Genomic DNA, 8,035 nt, shown 5'->3' with positions numbered 1-8,035 from the left:
TTTATTAAAGTTCTCAGAAAGATATGTATTCTTTAAAAATAGTATTTAAGGTTTACTACATTCTTGAGAGAATACAGAAAATCGTGGAATATAAGAACTGAAATATAGAATATCTTTTATGTTGAATAAGCAATGGGTATCCAATCAAGGATTTTTTAGTAGAATAGTGATGTTATTGAAATTACACCTTAGAAACATTAACCTGGCTACTATGATACAGATATATTTATTTGTGTTTGCTTACATACCATTTCTTTTAGTAGGACTGAAAAAGATTTGGTGAAGTACACATAAGATAAAGTAAAAAAATAAAATACATGGGAAAGAAAATAGGAAGAAAAATGAGATTGAGCCAGTAGAAAATAAATTTACAAAATATGCTCTTGGACCTTTTCTATATAAGGTCTCTAATAGCACCTGTGGTCTCTTTGGAAGTTGTCTTAATCTTCATTAGGAAATCCTATTCAAATGATACTTTCCAAGGGAACCAAAATTCATGTTAGGCTTATATTAAATTTTTATTGGTCAGATGTAACTCTTCTTTAAGCTGGTTTATCATAGTTTTTCCCATCCTTTAGAATGCTAGATTCATAAATTATCATAACTTTTTCTCAGGAGACAGGCAATATGCATGCCACCACCTACACTCTACATTTTCTGTATGCTCTCATAAACTGTAGGTAGTTTTCCAGTAGTTTGTGTAATGTCTTTTCTATCTTCAGGTGTGAAAGGGTGTTTCTTGAAGGAATTCAACAATCTCTATTCCATGCACTTGGAGGTTAAGTATGTTGCAGAATTCAAAATTTGGATATTATAGAAATGTGAAATTGTCCATATACTATATTTTATGCAAGACCCATATGGGGAAAATGAGTACTCTGTAACACAACACAGTAGCATCTCTGCAGCAAACATATGAATATTCACATAAAGTAAGGTTTCTAAAGAGCTTAAATAACCTCTAGTCAACTTTTTTCCCAATGGAATTCAGGTAAAGTAATATTTTGCTATCAAACAGTTTTTAAAGACAAGTTTGTCTTTTGTGTGCATCAGATAGAACTAAGCGTTGAGAAGCATGATTTTTAATTTCCTGGATCCTTTTTTCCCCTAGGGTTGTCATTCCTGTCTCCTACTTAACTGATCCCTTTCCTTTTTTTATTAGACATCTTTGGTCTCCAGTCGTGTTCTTTCACCAAGTAACCAGTCAAACCTCCTCCTTTGTAACTTTGTCTTTAAAAAGGCAGTTAGATTTGATAGAGTTGTCATAGATATACTCCCTCTTTTCTAACTTAGACTATAAGTCTAATTATCCTTTGAAGCTTCAAGTCTCCTTTAAAATACTTCCCTCTGCTCTTTTGTTTCTCCATTTTCTCTGCCTGTGCCACTCTACTACTGAAATGATTTCCTGAACCACTATCTTTTGTTCATTTCAAGTATCCTGTAATTTCTCTATCTTTTATTCTACTTCCTTGCACTATGCCTAATTACTCAGTCACCTCAGAAGAACTACTCTGTAAAGATACCTTGGCTTTAACATTGTTATGAAGTCATCTGGCTATATCTCTTTACAAGTGGATCTTCTACCTCTGACATGGTAGGGTTGCCTATTGCCTTTTATTTTTAAGTAATATGTTTCTGAGAGTAAAGCCAGAATATTGATCTCAGATATTCATGCAGATAATTAGCACAGGGTGAGTGAGAGAAGCCTCAGAATGATGTCAAGGTAAACAAGTCACACAATTTTTGGACGAATGCCTGGACAGTGGATAAAGGTCAATGATTACAGTTACAAGACTAAAATTTCCTCATGATCAAGACCTCACAGAAAAATCATTAGACTGAGTAAACATGTTAAAGCTATCAATACTTGTAAAAACTGTGAAGAAAATTTGCCCTAACCTGGGCCTTACAATAAGTTCAAAAGTTTTGGAGCCCAGAAGCTCCACCAAAAATCTATTTATTATTCAGTCCTGCACATTCCACTCATTATTTTATTTCCTAAATAGCCCAGATCAGGAACCAGACCAGTGTAGTCTCTCATGTAGACTAATTAAAACAATCCCTACTTAGTGTAAATTCTGAATCAATAAAAGAAGCAGTAAAAAACATAGAAGTCAAAATATCACCTTTCTTGTTGACATAATCTTGAGTGAGGGATAAACTTAATGAGATTGCTATAAAAGGTCTTGCTAACAGAATCCCAACCAAGAATTAGGCCTCCCTAAGCAGAAATAAAGAAAGGGAATCCTATTAATTTGTGCTTCTACATAGCAAATGATCAAAAACTTAGTGATTTAAGGTAACAGTCATCTACTATTTCACAGTTTTCTTTTTTTTTAAATCTTTCTTTTTTTATTTTTTTTATTTATGATAGTTACAGAGAGAGAGAGAGAGGCAGAGACACAGACAGAGGGAGAAGCAGGCTCCATGCACCTGGAGCCTGACGTGGGATTCGATCCCAGGTCTCCAGGATCGCGCCTTGGGCCAAAGGCAGGGGCTAAACCGCTGCGCCACCCAGGGATCCCTATTTCACAGTTTTCTTGATCAAGAATCAGGCATCAGTTAGGCTGGCTTCTGTGCTCAGGATCCTAATGCTTTGGTTCATGCTCCATTTTCATCTAGAGGTATGGCTAGGGAAGAATCTCCTTCCCAGCTCTTTCATGGTGTTAGTAAAATTAATCTCCTTACACTCATATGATTGTAGGTCAAAGTTTCTTAATAGCTGTTGACTAGAAGCTGCCCTCAGGTCTTACAGGTCATTGCAATTTCATGTTTTTTGGTTTCTCCATAACAAGTTCATAATATGACTGTTTACTTTTTCAAGACCAGTAGTAAAATTTTTCATCCCAGTCTCCTAAATCAGAATCTCATGTGATGAATTGTAATTATAGGAGTGACATCTCATCACCTTTGCTATATTCTATTTGTTAGAGGCAAGTGATAGATTCTGTCCAAACTCAAGGAGAAGGTCACATACAAGGGTATGATGCAATGAGGTCCACTTAGTGTTTGTATCACAGAATTTATGGTCAGTTATCTGGTTCATGGTACCAATAAGGCAAAATAAACAGACTCAAAGAAAGCACACAGATTAAAATAACATTCCCATAAGTATATCATATGTTCCTGGTCTTGAAGGTTTATTTAAAGGAGAAGAAAGAAAAGGAAGAAGAAGAAAGAAGGAAGAAGAAGAAGAAGAAGAAGAAGAAGAAGAAGAAGAAGAAGAAGAATTATTCTACTCTGAGCATCATTAAGATTATATGAACTTAAAAAAAAAGATTATATGAGCTTTGTAGTTATGTAGGCCAGTATTATTAATCAACTTGGCTAAGATATATATTGCCATTTATTCAATCAAATACTAATCTAGGTGTTGCTGTGAAAGATAATATGTATAGTTGGTTAAAGTTCATAATCAGTTGACTTTAAATCAGGTAGATTATCCTAGGTAATCTGGATATGCTTGATTCAATCAGTTCAAAGACTTTAAGAGTAAAACAAGGCTTCCCTGAGGAAGCATAAGTTCTACCTATAAATAGCAGCATCAACTCATGTCTGAGAGTTGCATCATGCCCTTCCTGATGGGCTGCACTATGGATTTCAAACTTGTCTTGTTCTCTACAATCACATCAGCCAATTCCTTGAAACAACTTTCTCTCCTTCTCCTCCCAATCTCCCTCTGTATATAGATAGATAAATATATAAATATCCAATATATATCTATAAATATATTTCTCTCTATATAAAATAGATCTTTAGAATTTATATCTATATATAGTTTATATATAAACATGTATACATATTACATCTTTTACTATTTCTGTTTCTCTGATTGAACCCTAACTGATACAGTAATAAGTTAGATTCTTACAGACATCTGGTGTAATTATAGTACAATCTTTCACATGATATAGTTCAATGTAAATACATGCCATAGTATCACAGAAACATTTTATTTAAAAACATCTGTAGCACATTTCCAACCAGTTTCAAACTAAAGTACACATATAGTATGATAACCTTGTATTTATATATTGTCCCTTTGTCCCTAACTCCTTAGGGACAGAGCAACCAATCTGAAAGATCCTGCCCTCAGGCCCTGTGTGGTTCTCTCAAGAGATAAATCAATATCTCAGTAAAATTGTGTGTTTTTTCTTTTTTTAAATTTATGATAGTCACAGAGAGAGCGAGAGAGAGGCAGAGACACAGGCAGAGGGAGAAGCAGGCTCCATGCACCGGGAGCCCGACGTGGGATTCGATCCTGGGTCTCCAGGATCACGCCCTGGGCCAAAGGCAGGCGCCAAACCGCTGCGCCACCCAGGGATCCCTCTCAGTAAAATTGTGATCTGGTGAGCCACAAAACATTGGCTTGGCAGTCCTGTCTTAAGAGACCAAAATAATATGATCTAGGCACATCATTCTTTTGTGGATTTCCAAATCCAGAAATAAGACTTCAGAATAAGAATGAAATACATAACCTTTAGAAAATTATCTATAAATATTTATTCATTTAAAAGAAGTTGTAATAAGTACTGCACAAAAATAACATAAAAATTATTGATACACTTAGAGTGCAGCTAATCTATGATGCTTATGAAGAAAAAGTATATGTGTATCAATATATAGATATGCATAATTTTAGAATGTATTATGTAAGGATACAAGTTTTGTTTGCACAAGGACATCTGATTTATTAGGAACCAAAAATTTATGTCATAGCCATAATAACTAAATGCCTGACTTGAAAGAGCATCTATATTCTGTTCAATTTTGAAAAATATAACTTCCATACCATTTGAGATTACACAGCAAACTGTATGCCTACACAACAAAATGAGGTGTTTTCTGTTGTTTGGTTATTGTTGTTTTACATAAGATTATACTATGAGCCAGTAAAAATATTATGAGACTTCCACTGAAAATTATGATTGTAGATTTAGTATAGCCAAAGGGTCAGTTTATACAAGATAAGAAGCAAAACAAGTTGATATAGAGAGGAAAAGTGTGGATTCTGTTGTATTGGCTCACAGAGCTAGATCTCCAAAAATATGGGGCATAAAAGCTTCTAAGCACAAAGTAAAAATAGAAACTTTAAGAATTTGGGTTTCTAGGTAGAAAAAGTTTAAGAAAATCAGATTTTTCACATCTAGGTGATTCTGAGAATGATGTTGCCTTTACTGAGAAACAGTAAAAAGGAAAGAGACTGATAGTGATGAGATGAAGAAGAGGAAAGGATTGGTTCTCAAGTAGTGGCACTTACAGGACCTCAAAGTAGAGACAATAAGCAATGATCTAGAATTCAGGTTCATTATCTAAGTGCAAGTTTCTATAAGAAACACAGATTCTGGAGACTTCTCAGATGTGTTATTTGAATGCAGACTAAAGCTTGTGGAAGGGACTTAGAAGAATCTGGAAATGCAGGCCCAACATCATGGCAAATTACAAAAGCTAAGGACTCCACAGAAAAAAATAACTGCATCCTGTCACCCAGGGAAACAGAAGCAAAACCAATATGCCAAAACACAAATGAACCATGATCTTGAGAGTAAGCCTACCTCATTAAAGCATAACCTAATATTTTCTGAATTGTGGGGAATCCAGGATAGCAATTTTTATAGATATGTTTCATCAAATTATAACACATGCTTCATAAAAAGGTTTAAAAGCAAACATATACAAAAAATTTTGTGAATAGCAAAGGCTGACAGTTTTAACTGGTCATGATAAATTTATATATTGTGAATGTGCTGTAGGAACTTCATAATCTGATTTGGGTCTTAAAAAAGGCCAATGAAGTGGCTGAGTCAAGCATGATCTCTTACTTTACTCAAATTAACCAATCAAATTGTTATCTCCACTCCCTGAAGTGAACTAAGTAATTGGAATTATGCTATTTGAACTCTGTTTACAAGACAGACACATCAGGAGTGGGAAAGAAGCATTCTCTATGACATGATAAATAAAAAATATTGGAATTTTTTTTTCTGAAAAAAAAAAAAGCTCATCAAGATCAAGAAAGTTAGAAATGAATTGCAATTCACTGCCATTGGAATTCAACATTTAAAGTTAATTCATATTAATGTGTAATATACAGTCACTCATATAATTATCACTTAATACATTACTTATTTTTTGAGTATACATTTCTTCCTGCATTCATCTATAAATATTTATTAAACACAAAATATCTCCCAGGGACTGAAATGCAAGAAAAAAAAAAAGATGAGCCTTACTCTCAAAAGTTTTTTATTCTTAAGGAGAAAAGACACTTAAATAGATAATCAGTATTTATTATAAAAATCAAAATGATAGATATAGGTATATATGAAGATGGCTTCTGGAAATAATTTACACCTGAGCTGAAACACAAAGATTTAACAGCAGTTAGGTAGATAACGTTTGGATGCGGAAGACATTCTAGAGAGAATACAAAAGCAACCCTAGGAAGGTGAAAAATAACTAAGAATGTGCAGTGACTTAAGAGCATTTTATAATTCCCAGAGTGTAAAATTAAAGGCTAAAGATAGATCTGGGGAAGCAAACAGGCTGGCATGATATGTTAAGAGGCTTGACATTTATCCTGGAGTCCATCTGGAAAAGCAGATCTGCAGGATGTTAATAGATATTATAAATGAATAAGAGGGGTTCATTGTTCAACAAATTTGAAAAAAAATCAATGAAACAAAATTAAACATTCTTTGAATTTTTAATATACCTCTATGCTTTGTAAATAACCAAAATAAGTGATTCATAAACTAATTTTTTAAAAGTAATTTTTACAAGAAATATTTCCAAGGACAGGTATTCCATAAAAAATTCTACTACCAGAAAGGTTGGGAAACACTGAAGATTTCATATGTGGAAGTAACAAGACCAGATTTGCAATTTAGAAATACTTTCTCTCAGGATTTTTGTGGAGGCTTGACTAAAGGTTAAAATAAATGGATATAGGAAGGCCAATTAATTGGCTACACCAGGCAAATGATAATGAAGTAGTAAGGGAGCAGCAAAGCAAGCAAGAGAAACAAAGGAATTATGTTAAGGATTGGAATCCATAGCATTTGTGTCTGGATGAAAGGGTAAAGGGAGAAGAAGAAATCATTCCCTCTGGGTTTCTGGATGAAGTGACTGGGCAAGCGATCATGAAATGAGATAAAATTATAGAATATTTTTAGGGAGAAATGATGAGTTAAGATTTGGAAACATACAATTAAGGTGCTCCTGTAATAGCGCTGATAATGCCCAAGAAGCCCTATTTACAGAAATCTGAAGCCTGTGGGAAAATTTGTCACAGAGAGGATTTCTGACCTCTATAGCTTTGGTTTTTGTGGAGTGTCTTCCCGGAAAAACATTATCATCCAGTTATTTTCCTTGTTCCCATTCACGCGATGGTGTCATTTATTTTGCTCGCCCACACTTCTTTTGATCATATATCTGTTTCTGCTTATTTAAAATACATACACCCTTTCTATTTGCACCACTGGTAAATATTTCAGGTAGAAATTGGCCTTGGTATAATTCAGAATAGAGTAAGTCACCCCTCAGTACCTCAGTAATAAATAGTTCAAAAAATCAGTGACTTGAAACAACCAAACTTTCGCTCACTGTGAGTCTAGCAATTCTTTTTTTTTTTTAAGATTTTATTTATTTATTCATGAGAGACACAGAGACAGAGACAGAGACATAGGCAGAGGGAGAAGCAGGCTCCCCATGGAACTCAATCCCAGGACCTGGGATCACGACCTGAGCCAAAGGCACATGCTCAACCACTGAACCACCCAGGCATCCCTGAGTCCAGTCAATTCTTTAAGGAAGACCTTTCAGGTGATGACTTCTCATTTCAAAAATACTCTAATTTTATGCAGTATCTGTATTGATACGTACTTCCATTATCATGGTGACCTGGGAAAAAGATAATGAAGAATCACTAACTGGCTATTAAATGTTAAATATTTCCACCTAAAAGTGAAACAAATTCTCCTTTAAAAGCAATTCACTATGCCTCCTATAAATTCAGAGATGGGAAAACACAACA

The sequence above is a fragment of the Nyctereutes procyonoides genome, unplaced genomic scaffold (genome assembly GCF_905146905.1).
Source record: "Nyctereutes procyonoides isolate TBG_1078 unplaced genomic scaffold, NYPRO_anot_genome, whole genome shotgun sequence".
Lineage (NCBI taxonomy): Eukaryota > Metazoa > Chordata > Mammalia > Carnivora > Canidae > Nyctereutes > Nyctereutes procyonoides.
This window is presented reverse-complemented; position numbering follows the sequence as displayed.